Here is a 13,605-nt window from a genome sequence, read left to right as displayed (position 1 = left end):
GAGTGAGGAGAGAGGGACAGCGCTTTAATACCGCGCTCCGAGGTATGGCTCTGTGAGCCCCGTGGCTGCTCACGGTCCTTTAGTGGGTGCCATGTCCTGCTTTGGGACTGCCACCCTCGTGGGGACCAGTTCCAGGCAGGCCAGCACCCACAGGAACGCTCGGGGGCACAGATCCGTGCCTCGCCGGTGGGGGGCGCTCTCCCGTGGGAACGCTCGGACTCCAGGGGATGGGCTGGGCAGGGCGGGGCAGGGCGGGGACGCGCCCCCTCGGCGCCACCCCTCGCTCCGCCAAACTTTCCTTAGGCTCCGGGCGTGTCACAAGCCGCTGGATAGGAGGCGCGCCGCCGCCCGCCCGCCTTGTCCTCCACTGCCCCGTGCGCCCGGCCAGAGCCCGGCCCCCGGTCGCCTCGTCGCACTCGGCCCCGAGGGCATGCGGCAGCCGCAGGGGCCCCCGCTCCCGGGCTCGGTGGCGGGCGAGCGTGAGCGGTGAGTGCGGGCGCCGGGGGCGGGGAGGGTTCCCGGAGCCCGGGCGGGCCGGGGCGCGCTTGGGGAGAGGCTGGGGCGCACCTCCGCCGGGCCGGATCCGCGGCTCTCCAGGGTTGCCTGGCGGCCCGGCGGGCGCCAAACCCACTCCGAGCACCTGGGACGAGACTCTCTGGGGGGCGCATGTTGCCCTCCCCCCCCACTGTTTTCCTTGGCGCGAGAAGCCACCGGGATGCCAGATCGGCGCTGCCCCGCGCGTGCTGTGTGGTGGGCAGGACGCCGGGAGCTCGGCGCAGGCTCCCTCCGCTTTGGCGCAGGTACTTCTTGTCCGAGCTCGGCTTTAACACCCGTCGACGGTTAACTGAGAATCTCCGGCGGAGCCCAGGGATGTCACATTTTTCAGCCTCCATTTACGCCCGGTGCGATGGTGTGTCCGGGAAAAAGCTGGAAGTGTGCAAGGCATAAAATTCCGGAAATAGAGATTATTAACCAACTGGTAACACTGTGGGGGGTGGTGCTTTGTGAGTGAGCGAAGGTGCCCGCGATCCCCCTCACCAGCGACAGACAAAAGTGCTTTGTTCTGTAGCATTGTTACTTTATTGCATTCCCGCAGCAAGTTGCGACGACCCAAAATTGCTTAGAAGTTTCTCAACTTGTAATATGAGTAGTGACGGTGAATATTGGAAACAATTTAGTCTTATTAAGGTAATCATTAAAACGGCTCTCAAAAGCGATTTTTAACTGAGTGATTTCCACGAAATGTGTCTCTGTAATTTGTTATTGTCTTTGCACCGCATTTCTCCCTCTTCGCCCCTTTGCTGCCCAGAGTATTACCTGGTCTTGGAATGTTACTTTAGAAGTTCAGGTCTGCTTAGCTTCTCACGGTTCCTACGTGTGGGGGTTTAAGTCGGAGAATAAACTAAGTGGCAGTTACAGACAGATGATCCCTTCTTTACCAATAGGTTATGCGTCCATACTCTGTGTGACATTTAATCAGTGCATGGACTTTTCTGTTGCGAAGTTCCCAGTGAAGAATCCCTAGTTGCTAACCCTGCTTCCCCTAAGACATTTGTGTGGTCTGAGTCCAGTAAATAGAATTTTCCTTTTTTTTTTCTTTCAATTGGAAGTCATAGTTAGAAACACACAACCTTGGTTCTGTTAACCTCACGCTTGTCTAAACAAACTAGACCATTCTAAAAAGAGCGGCAAACAAATCCTGCCAGCAATGTTGATGTACTTGAGATAAGCTTCCAGAGTTGTCTCCTGTGCCTTGAGACTGTATGGACCTAGATCATGTACTAGACATGTCCGATCTGGACATTTAACCATCTGAACATAACTGATACTGATTGTCACTACCATGTGACTAGGAAAGCAGATCATTTGGGCACATTCTTCTTATTTTCTTTTTTATCATTAGCATTCCAAATTTCTGGCTTTGATTTAACTATAAATGACATGTCCTCTTCCCTAAATCTGACAAATGTATAAACTGATGCCAGCCTCTTTATATTAAATCAGATCTATTTTAGGTATCTGGTTGTTTTATAGGAGGTTTGATAGAACAGATCTGCATATGTTTCCTGTAAATGAAGACTGAAATGAAAACAGTTAAGACATGTGATTGCTTTTTTGGGGTACGTTCCTCAGAACCCATTTGAGAGTCTACAACATGCTCATGCTTTCTCTCATCTTTCCAAAACACACACACTTAGGGGGACAGATGCACACACAGCATTGTAGCCAGGCAGCAACCAAGACACACCCTCTCCAAGTCATATATACAGACCCACGGTGGGCTCCTTCTCCCTCAAGTTCTCTGTCTTTTTGATGCGGGGCAGAAATGCACCATAACATAAGGCCAACGTCTTATTTCTTTGGGCTGGGGCAAGGGGAATCCTTGTAACTCAAATGGGAATTACTATAACTCAAATTACCTATTAGCCATTCCCCTTGGAGGATACATTAGTTCAGAATGCTTTCTTGTCTGTGATTAGACCCAACAGAATGGTTAAGCCTGATGGCAAGCTTCTAAATGGCAGAGCCCAGGCCCAGGGCATTATTAATGCAATCTAAGGAAAAGAGCAGGGCTTCACAGTCAGGCCAGCCTTTGTTCCAGGCCAGGCTTTGTGACCTTGCTTCATTTCTCTAAGCCTTAATTTCCTTGTCTGTAAAAATGAAGCTTATATCCACCTCCCAAGATTAGAAAAGAAAGCACTTAGTAGAGTACTCCTTAAATGCTGGTTGCCATCTTTTCCTCCAAGATAAATTTTAAAATATTGGTATTTCTGTAAACATGGGTGCAAATGTACATTGTTCTGGCAAGAGTGCAAATGTAGATCCCCAAGGTGTAGGTGAGGCGACTTAGAGGTGTTGCCCGTACTTGGCTTGCTTGCTCTCCCCAGTTTCCTGGCCCTTTTGCTCTTCCCTGCATCATTCCTCCTGCAGGGTCTGAGCCGCCTCCTCTTTGGCTTTGCTGGTCCTTTGTTGCTCATCCTGGATTCTGCATGGCCGTGAAGGAGTCCCCCGGGACTTAGTCCCACCGTGGATGAGGAAGGTGGAGGTGAGGGGTGTGGCCCTGTCCACAGAAGCCCTGAGACTTTGTGCTTTTTTTTTTTTTTTTAATAATTTTATTTTTTATAAATATATATATATATATATATGTATATATATATATATATATATTTTCCCCCAGGGGTACAGGTCTGTGAATCTCCACGTTTACAAACTTCACAGCACTCACCATAGCACATACCCTACCCAATGTCCATAACCCCCCCCAACCCCCCTCTGCCCAGCAACCCTCAGTTTGTTTTGTGAGATTAAGAGTCACTTATGGTTTGTCTCCCTCCCAATCCCAACTTGTTTCATTTACTCTTCTCCTAGACTTTGTGCTTTTATAATGCTGAGTTAGAGAGGCTCTTGGAGCACAGCAGTCTGGATTCTAGCCCCAGCCCTGCCTTTGTGAGTTCTTGTGACCTTGAATAAGCCACTTGTTGTCCTTGAATCCGTTTTCCCATTTTTACAGCAGGGATAGTAATTCCTTTTTACCTACATGCGTGTGTTGTGGGTTCCATGAAATCATCTATGTGAAAGAGCTTTGCACCCAGCGAGGACTACATAAACATTGTGGGACACCCCAGGCAGGCTGCATGGGGGTGGTCGGGTGTCCGTGTGGGTGTTGGGTGGGCTAAACTGCCATCCCTCCACACCTCTCTCTCCTGCCCTCTCATGCTGAAGCGGACTTCAGGGAGGAAATCCTGCCAGAGGTTGCGAAACCGCCCTATGGGGAATGCACAAGGAACAGAAGTTTTAGGACTGAGATGACCTAACCCTGTGTGATCGGAGGCACAGGGCAGAGTTCCGAAGAGACTGTAATTCCTTTGTAGAATCACCTGTACTGTTTGCTCATCTCAGTGCTTAGTGGACAAAAACACAGAGCCGGCTCACCAGCCAGTGAGTCAGAAGAGCGTGGTTGTGCAGTTGCTGGACATTGAACAGGACTGCCTGATGCCACCCTCCCTGGCCTGTGCCTTCTTGCTAACTTGGGTCTTTAAGGTCCACCCTGCAAAGCACTAAACCAACACGGTGCATTTCCCTGCTGTGAACAATTAAGCTAATTATTTAATTTGAGTCTGAAAGATGTGTTGCTCTCCTGGTGAGCCAGGAGACTAGTACCCAGTGAGAGGAAGGTTTTGGTTTCCCAGGTGGCACCTATCTCTTTTCGTTCCCCAGGCTGATGTCCTTCTCCTTATTCCCATCCGTCTTTATCTGCTGACCCTTCCTGTGTGGTACCTGACACCTGTCCTCCCGTCCTGTCTGCCTCTTGCCTTGAACTCCTCCCTTGCCTTGACCCCTGACATCACCGGCTCCCACAGACCTTTCCTCCCCTCCTCAGATGTGAATCATTTATACATCTTAGGCTGGGCCAGACTGGGTGTCACTCTGAAAACAACCTGCCCTGTACAGCCTGCTTCAGCCCTTCCTAAAGATGTTAGTCAGCCCCCTACTTACTCATCTGTTAGCCCGGTCGCTTTATTATTCTCTGGGACATGAGGCTGGAGGTGCTGCTAGCTCTGGCCTTACCTTAGCCCCATGCAGATTCTGTGGTCTTCTCAGGGATGGCTTGGCAGGTGGCAGGGCTGGGTTGGAGGGCAGTGGAGTCCTTCCATAAACGCCACCAATTTATCCAAAGGCCCTCTGAACAAACATGCTGTCTGAACGAAAGCAGTGGGCTTGCTTTGTAAATAAAGCTTTAAGGTTGCCCTGGTCTCCCCTCACAGATAGGTGGCCCCAAAGCCCTTCCTCTACAGAAAGGGGTGCCTGGATAGCTCAGTCAGTTAAACATCTGTCTTTGGCTCAATCATGATCCTGGGATCGAGTCCCGCATCAGGCTCCCTGCTCAGTGCGGAGTCTGCTACTTCCTCTTACTCTGCCCCTCCTCCCCGCTTGTGCTCTCTATCTCAAATAAATACATAAAAATCTTTAAAGGACAAAAAAAGAAATTCTGGACCTGCCCCCAGATAGAGTCAGACCATATAAGTCAAAGGTGGGCAGTGGAGTCAGTCAGAGGCATTTGTTCCCCAAAGAGAGCTAAAGAAATCCAAAGTTAAGCTCTTGGGGGTAACTAGTTGTTGAAGACCAAAACAAGAGTTCAGATAGAGAACTCACTGACTCATTTGCCTCCTGCCCTGGTTGATTTTTAATAGGTTAGTTCTTTGAATGGGGGCCTTTTCCCTAGACTAAACTGAAAATAAGTATGACCTTTTTCTATATCCCCGTTGCATTTGGATTCGTCAGGGTTCTCCAAAGAAACAGAACTGATAGGATATATATAGAGAGAGATGTGTGAAGATGCTTATTAAAGGAGTTGGCTCATAGGGTCATGGAGGCTGGGAAGCCCCTTAATGTGCCGTCTGTAAGCTGGAGAACCAGGAAAGCGGGTCATGTCATTCAGTCTGTCTGAAGGTCTGAGAACCGGAAGCACTGATGTCCAAGGACAGGACGTGTATCTCCCAGTTCAAGCGACAGGGCAAATTCGACCTTCTTCCTCTTTTTTTCTTCTACTCAGGCTCTCAGTAGAAGATGCACTCACTCACTCACTCGCCTTGGTGAAGGCGATCTTCTTTAGTTAGTTCACAGTTCAAGTGCTAATCGCTTCTGGAAACACCCTCAGGGACACACCCAGAGAATATTTTACCAGCTACCTGTGCACCCCTTAACCTGGTTATGTTGACACACAAAATTGGTCATTGTGCCACCAGATCAGGAAGTTGACCATGGTACAACTCTCTACCATCCAGTCTACAGAACCCCTTCCTAATTCATCAGTCATTCCCCCAATGCCTCAGTGTCTCTTTTCCTGCTTTTTCTAGGATCCAAGTTACATTGTTTGTCATGTCCCTTCTGGAATAGTTCCTCTGACTTACTCTGATCCTAGGGTCCTTGTAGCTGTTCCAGGGTCTCACATTCTGTAGGTGGATTCCCCATCTGGGTCTGGCAGGTGTTTCTTCAGAACCAGACTCAGGTGCTGTGTCTTTGGTGGTCCCCTGCTCTTCTGGACACAGCACATTAGAAGGGGCTCCGTGTCAGACTGTCCTACCACAGGTGCCTTGAGCACCTGGGTATGTTGGTGTCGTCCAGATTCCCTCCCCTTAAATCCCCTTAAATCCGCCATTTTTCCCTTTGAAATTTGCTGGCGTTTGTGGGGAAGTACTCTGAGGTTATATTAATAGCCTGTTCCTCCTTAAACCTCCACCTGCCACCTTTACCATTCCTTGGAGGACTTCTGCCTGAATTACCCACCTCTCTGAAGGTTGCCACCTGATGCTTCTTTATTTCCATCACTCAGTAGTCCGTGTTTACTCATTAGCATTATACTCTAAGGAAGAGCTTTCTCCCTCGTGTATTTATTCATTTCTATTCGCATGTATTCATGGATTCCTTTTGTATTCAAAATGTTGACATCTGTTACCGTTATTATTTATTCTGATGCTCAATTTGTCTTCATTTGGCCAGCGGAAGTCCCTCTAAGCTGGCTCCTGTGTCCTTTCGATATTCCCATTATTCGTTGAACATTTAAGATGTTTTTTTTTTTTTAATTTTAATTACTTATTTGAGAGAGAGAGAAAACGAGAGAGAGCACACAAGAAGGGGGAGGGGCAGGCAGAGGGAGAAGCAGGCTCGCCACTGAGCAGGGGGCCCAATGCCATGTGGGGCTCAACCCCAGGCCGCTGGGATCATGACTTGAGCTGAAGGCAGGCACTTAACCAACTGAACCACCCAGGTGCTTCTCACTGAGCATTTAAAAATATTCTGGCACCACAAGATATTTCAGGCTTCTGTTCTACATTCCCTGACCTAGTCAGTCTCCCTTCTGGTAAAGAATGATATTATAAAGATATGGAAGGTTGATGTGCCCATTGTTTCTGGAGTGCCATTGCTTTAGACCTCTCAGGGGACAAAGGTAGGAAATACACGTATATATGTATATGCACGTGAACGTTTATAAATCTTTCCACGGAAGGCTATGTATTATAAAATCATGAATTCATAACAAATGCCTCCAACTCCAACCCAATGCCCAGAAATCTTTCTGTTCTCACCCTTTTATATATTTGTACATACCTTCTCTGGCAGTAGGAAGCTTGTAGCCCATTATTCTCAATCTTTTTACTTTTATTTTACTTTATTTTCCCCTGTTCTACTCACGCTAGCCCGTCTTGAAACCAGAGAGGCCATCTGGGCTCCCCTGTACCTGGTTCTGTAACGTTGCCTCTTCTTCTCTGCGGCCCGGCCTGCCCACCTCCACCCCCGCCCCCGCCCCCGCCCCACCTCCCCCACCCCCGCCCCACCTCCCCCCCCCCCCCCCCCCCCGCCCCACCTCCCCCACCCCCGCCCCGCCCCACCTTCTCCATCCCCGCCCCGCCCCGCCCCGGGACTCTCTGCGCCTTTGTGAGAGGCCTGCGCTCTCATGGCTCTCGGGCCACAGCTCAGGCTTTCATTCCTCTCCCACCCTGCCTCCCATCATACCGCCTTCTCATCCGCGAGCTGACCCTGGGGAAGGAAGAGAAGAGAAGGCAGAGGAAGAGGGGAAGATGGAAATGGAAAGAAAGCAAAGATAGAAATTGTATATATACATTTTTAAAGCTCTTAATGTGTGTTGACTCATGGCTCCCCCCACAAGCTGTATCCTTCCACGTTCTCACCCACGCAGTCTGCAGATGCCATTTTCCCTAGACCCTTGCCAGCACTGTTTCTGTCACCTGTTTACCCACCCATCTGCTAGTACCTCACTTTTGTCTCTCTGCTAACTCACACCATAGTCACTCTGCTGCACTGTGACACTCTGAGTTGTCACCTTGACCCTTTAGATCCGGCTTTCTCAAGCTTGGCACAGCCGACATCTCGGGCTCCATAATTCTCGGTGGTGGGGCCCGTCCTGTGCCTGGTAGCACGTGTAGCAGCACCCCTGGCATCCACCCTCCGGATGCCCATAGTACCCCCGGCTGGGTCTAACACATGCGTCTCCAGGTACTGTGAGATGTCCTGGGGCAGGGGTGTGTGGAGGATGAGCCCTGGTTGAGCGCCTACTGCTCTAGATGATGAGCTTCCCCGGGGGCATTTTCCATCTTTGAAATGTTTGCACATCTCTTGTCTCTCTCTCCTGCATAGAATGAACCCTGAGGAAATGTTAGCTGGACAGGGATGAGAGGGATCCATGGTGGAGTAGCGTTCCCCAGAACAGGACCAGTGGAACTCACCCATCACGTAGTTGGAACTTGTCACGTAGCCAAATTCCATGATTCCTCAACAGAGGGAGAAGAAAAGGAATGTCAGCAAGGCTAATTTCTTGTAAGTCAGGTAATTGAATTCTGTGGTCTAGTTCAATTGATAGACTGTGGTGTTGATGGGGAAAGCAAATGTTTGGGAGAAGGCCTTTTTTCAGTTAGATTGTTCAGGGCGGTAGAGGTCAGCCCAGTTGCTTGTTCTGAATTCTCTCTGAAGCAGGCAAACTGAGTCATCACTGCTATTTTTTGTTATGTATTTAGAGTTTTATTCTATTGTTTTCATTGGATTATATGGACTTTTTCCCATAAACTTTTGTCAAAACTTCTAAGTGGGGATACACTTACGAATTTTATTGACATTTACCATAATCACATTATATTTCTTCTGGAATCAGTAAATGCTTGCAAAAGGCATTAATGTCGTTATAGAGAATAGATCTCTGTTATTTCATTTCTCATGGGGGCATAGAATTAAATACGGGAAAAGGATTTCAGTGGTCAGTGTGGCCTAAGAGTCTGGGGGCCAGAAGGATGAGGGCTGGTGAGAGTGAATCAGGCTGTCCCAGTTTTAGTTTTCTTCTCTGTAATGTGGTGAAGGCTACACTGTCCTCTCACGGTGGGATCAAATGGGAAAAGAGATGGGAACTTACTTTGACCACTGTTCCGTGGTATGTCAATGAATGTGTTTTGATGGATTATTCTAAGATCCAGACAGAGTGGCCTAGAGCAAGCATGGTAGTATAATTAGAATGTTTCAACCCAGCTGGCTAACCTCCTCTTATACATATTCATCTAAGTGTTTTCAGTGGTAGTGAAAAACACCAGTTCGTGACTCTGGACGGTGGTAGAGGAGAGACAGCCTTGGCTTTGGGGTTGTTAAGTTGGTGACCCACCCATTCTGAGGGAGGGGTATACTCTTCTGGTCTCCCCTTCCTAGAAGTCTCTGTTGAGACCCCCACTTCCTGTCCTATTGGGAACAAGGCAATTTACTGGACTCTTTTGACTCCTCTGGACTTGGAAGTGGGCTGAGGTCTTTACATTGGTTACTTCATTCATTTTGTCCTAATTGCCCAATAACCTAGCAATTTAGAACTGTTTTTAGAACTTTTACAGCTCAAAGAGGGTAAGTAGCTTTCCCAAGACCCTATTGATAATGACTGTAAAGGAATGTCAGATTTAAATCTGCCAACAGTCTTAGGAAGAAGATACTGTTATTATCCCTGTCTTAAAGATGAGGAAAATAAGACACAGAGAGATTAACTAACTTTCTGGTAAGCAAGGCTTCTGATCTAGGCCGTGTAGCTCCAGAGGCTGTGCTCCTTTGCATGGGGATGCCAAGTTTCTCCAAGACTATTTGTGGAAGAGACTGTCTTTACCCCACTGTGTCTTCTGGGCACCCTTGTTGAAGACCAGTGGACCGTGTATGCATGGATTTGTTTCTGGGCTCTCCATTCTGTTCTTTAGGTTTCTGTGTATGTCTTTTTGCCAGTACTGTACTGTTTTAATTACTGTAGCTTTGTAATATGTTTTAAAATCAGGAAATATGTAGCCTTCAAATTTGTTCTTCTTTTTCAAGATTGTTTCAGCTGTTGGTGATCCTTTGCGTTCTATATGCATTTTAGGATTTTTTTTTAAAGTGCCATTGAGATCTTGATAGGGCTAGTTCTGAATCTTTAAATCACTTTGACTAGTATGGACATTTTGACAAAATTGAGTCTTCCTACCCACTAACATAGCATGTCTTTCTATTTATTTGTGTCTCCTTTAATTTCTTTCATTGATGTCTTGTAGTTTTCAGTGTCTAAGTCTTTTGCCTCTTTGGCTAAGTTTATTTTTCAGCATTTTACTCTTTCTGATGTTATTGTGCATAGATTATTTCTTAACTTCCCTTTTGAATGGTTCATTGTTAGTGTATAGAAGTGCAACTGATTTTTGTATGTTTATTTTATATCCTGCAACTTTACTGAATTCAGTTATTAGATTTTTGTGCAGCCTTTAGGGTTTTCTCTGTATAAGATTATGTCACCTGTGAACACACAATTCTACTTCTGCTTTTCCCATGTGGATCCCTTTTCACTCTTTATCTTGCCTAATTACCCTGGCTGGAACTTGCAGTACTATGATGAACAGAAGTGGCCAGAGTGGGCATCCTTGCCTTGTTCTTGATTCTAGAGGAAAAACTCTTAGTTTCTGACTGCTGAGTCTGGTGTTTGTGTGGGAGCCATGCTCTTTTTTTTTTTTTTTTTTAAAGATTTTATTTATTCGTCGGGGGTGGGGGTAGAGAGCGCACACAAGCAGCGAGAGTGGCAGGCAGAGGCGGAGAGAGCGAAGCAGGCTTCCCACCCAGCAAGAAGCCCGATGTGGGACTTGATCCCAGGACCCTGGGATCATAACCTGAGCCAAAGGCTTAACCGACTGAGCCACCCAGGCGTCCCAGGGAACCATGTACTTTAACTGCTTTGCTCACCTGCTTATCTGTTGGTGTTTGAAGCCAGACCCTGAGGTCTGTATTCTTCTACCCCAGCATGCTGTCACCGCTCTCCCTCCTCCACCCCCTTCTCCATCCCTGCCTCTCTGCTTGGTTTCAAGCAGCAGCAGAAGGAAGTGGTAGTGCCTTCAGCTTAGTCACTGTGGTCCTGGGCCCATTCTCAGGCAGGGAGAAACTCGTTCCAACTGAAGTTATTTTAGTATTTTAGTCATCCATAGGATGAATTTGTCATCACTCCTTGTTAGATGAAGGTGTCAGAGCATGAACAGTTAAACTTTCAGAATGCCAGTTGTATATTCCACTGACTTTTTTTTTAAAGATTTTATTTGTTTATTTATTAGAGAGAGAGAGAGAGCATGAGAGGGAAGAGGTCAGAGGGAGAAGCAGACTCCCCACAGAGCAGGGATCCTGATGTGGGACTTGATCCCGGGATTCCAGGATCATGACCTGAGCTGAAGACAGGTGCGCAACCAACTGAGCCACCCAACCACCATCCACTGACTTTTTAAAAGAAGTTTTGAGTTATCTAATTTTCTTAGAAGGTACTATTTGCCATGTATTACTTCCTATGGGCTAGACATCTTGTTAATCACTTTATAGACACTTTTAATTTAATCCTTCAACAATCCCAGTCATTGTAGTGATGGTGCCTTTTTTATGGAGAAAAGCAAGGGCTCTGGCTGAATCTGTAGGTGTGCCAGGTCAAAGCCCTTCCTGAGTGGGACAAGCATCCCTCTGACCCAGGGCCAGCTGATGCCAAAACTTCTGCTCCTTGCCCCAGGTTCCCTTGCCCACCTGGGTGTCATGGCCTGCCGTGCTTGCCTTGAGAGGGTTTAATTTACCAGACTCCACAGGGCTAGCCTTTTCCTCTCTAACCTCTGTTTTCTCTGCCAGTGCTGAAATGTTCCTTTCTTTCTTTATTCTGACTGGCTGGCGTCTGCTATCTCATAGAAGAGGAGAAATGAGAAAACCACATAAAAATAAAACTCTCCCTCTGAAACAAATAATACATCATATATTTATTAAAAAAATAATAAAATAAAACACACCAATATAAAAAAATAAACTCCCATTCACAGGAACAGGACACTGGTAGCAGTCACAGGTGCCTAGAAATAATAAAGCCTGCTGGGCAGGAATGAGAACCTCTCAGCCCTGGCAGTGGAGGCATTCTGTGGCTGGTCCCTGCTTCTACTCTCTGGGAGAGGCCTCACGAAGACCCTGAACTTGACTTTGTTTCCTGTGAAGTTCTTCCTGTCTGTTCCCCTCTGCAGCCATATCTAAAATGGGTGTGGGAGAGCGTGTGCTCCTTGGGGAAGAGTGAGCAGGGGCCTTTCCAGGCCCAGCTGTGGCTTCCATGGCAACATAATAACTTTAAGAAGTTCCCAGTCTTTCTGGTCTGTTTGGTTCTAGTCAGTCCCACGCCAGTCACCATATTCACATTTCATTCTGGACCAAGTTCTTAAGCTTGTCTGACTTCCCACCTTCTATGCTTGGCCCACCTCTGTCATCCCTCTTCTTCGATCCCCACCTTGAGGTCCTCCAAGACATGAACTTGGGAGGAAGGTGCACCTTTCTGTGGATCTTTACTCTAAGCCTGTGGTCCTTGGCTTCTCTGCAACATCTTCTTGAGAGGCCTTCAAAAAAGGCTGTGAGTGGTGATATTATCTTTTCTTTGGGGTCCCAGCAGTTAACATCTCTCATCTCATCTCCAGATGCTGTCTGTTCCTTTGCCTCTGTGCTTACAAACTTACAACAGTTCTTCCCTGAGCTCAGGCTTTGCTGACAGCTGCAAGGAAGGAGCAGCCAGTGCATGTTCCCATTCTGTTTCCTTCCAGCACCTTCACCTACAGCTGCAGGCTTCTTGGGCAGAGTTCCCAAAGCACAGTGGCTTGACCAAGACAGAAGTTTACTTATCTGTCTTGCTCACAGTCCCAAGGTGAGTGGTTCGGGTTTGAAGGGTCCCTTTCATCTCGTTTTTCCACCATCCACTAGGGCAGTGCTTCTCAAACTCTCTTTGTTTAGAGACTGGTTTTCTTTATTTCCAGTACAGCAAAGACCAGTAGCTGTGGTTCATACTCCACTGATCATGCACTTGGTCTTTCGCAGTAATGTCAAAGTGCTGTAAACTTTTCTAGGTGTTTATTTGAAATTTCGGTGCTTATCTCCTCATTGATAGAGACTTGTCCATGAACTACGCGGAATTGTGCTCCTCTAGGGTTTTGCCCTGCTCGAAATGCTGAATGCAGAATGTCAGGCTAGCCCTACTCGAACTTGCAGGAAAGTGAAGAGCATGGAGAGGCACACATGATGTGTTTTAGGGTTAACCTGGAAGTAGCAAATGTTTATGTTCACATTCCACTGCAGAAACTTAGCCTCAAGGAGGCTAGGGAATGGAGTTTGTTACAATTGGAAAACAATTTGGTAGTCTGTGCCATAGAACAGAAAGCTAAATATAGATACAAAGAAATAATCCTGAGAGAAGTGGCAGGGCGATATACAATTATGCGCCAATGAGTTAGCAGAATGAGTTCAGGGTCGTACCAGGCAGAACAGAACTTCTGAGAAATGGAGTCAGAGGTCCTGTTAGCCCTTCTTTGCAGTCTGAGGGTCACAGGCCTGCTGCATGGTATGGTTAAGAAGGGGGAGTTCACTTGAGAAGAGGCTGAGAACTATTCTCGGGGGAAAGCCCAGCAAGGATATAATCAGGTTTGGAGCTGAGTTAGAATCTCCAAGAGCATATCCAGAGGGCTGGAACAGGAGCAGATTGAGAGCCCAGAACATTTTAACAGTGAGGACCCAGTGGAGCATCAGGGAGAGGGCCTCTACTAGTCTCCCTGGGCC

The 13,605-nt window shown here is 47.5% G+C and overlaps 1 protein-coding gene across 2 annotated transcripts in view; it reads left to right on the top strand.

The window, feature by feature from the left end:
* The first annotated feature begins 316 nt into the window (after window positions 1-316).
* The window catches only part of LPAR3 (lysophosphatidic acid receptor 3), a 76,322-nt gene continuing 63,033 nt past the window's right edge, over window positions 317-13,605 (top strand). Inside the window, exon 1 of one of the 2 annotated variants that reach the window (XM_032870267.1) lies at window positions 317-486. The gene's annotated coding sequence lies outside the window, so the exon portion shown is untranslated. Of the gene's footprint in view, window positions 487-850; window positions 903-13,605 lie in introns of those variants that run through there. The other variant, XM_032870268.1, reaches the window with a different exon arrangement.

Source organism: Lontra canadensis, unplaced genomic scaffold, assembly GCF_010015895.1.
Source record: "Lontra canadensis isolate GAN:19392208 unplaced genomic scaffold, GSC_riverotter_1.0 scaffold40, whole genome shotgun sequence".
In the NCBI taxonomy this organism is placed as follows: Eukaryota; Metazoa; Chordata; class Mammalia; order Carnivora; family Mustelidae; genus Lontra; species Lontra canadensis.
Note: the sequence above shows the minus strand (reverse complement) of the source record. Positions and strands in the feature narration are given on the sequence as shown.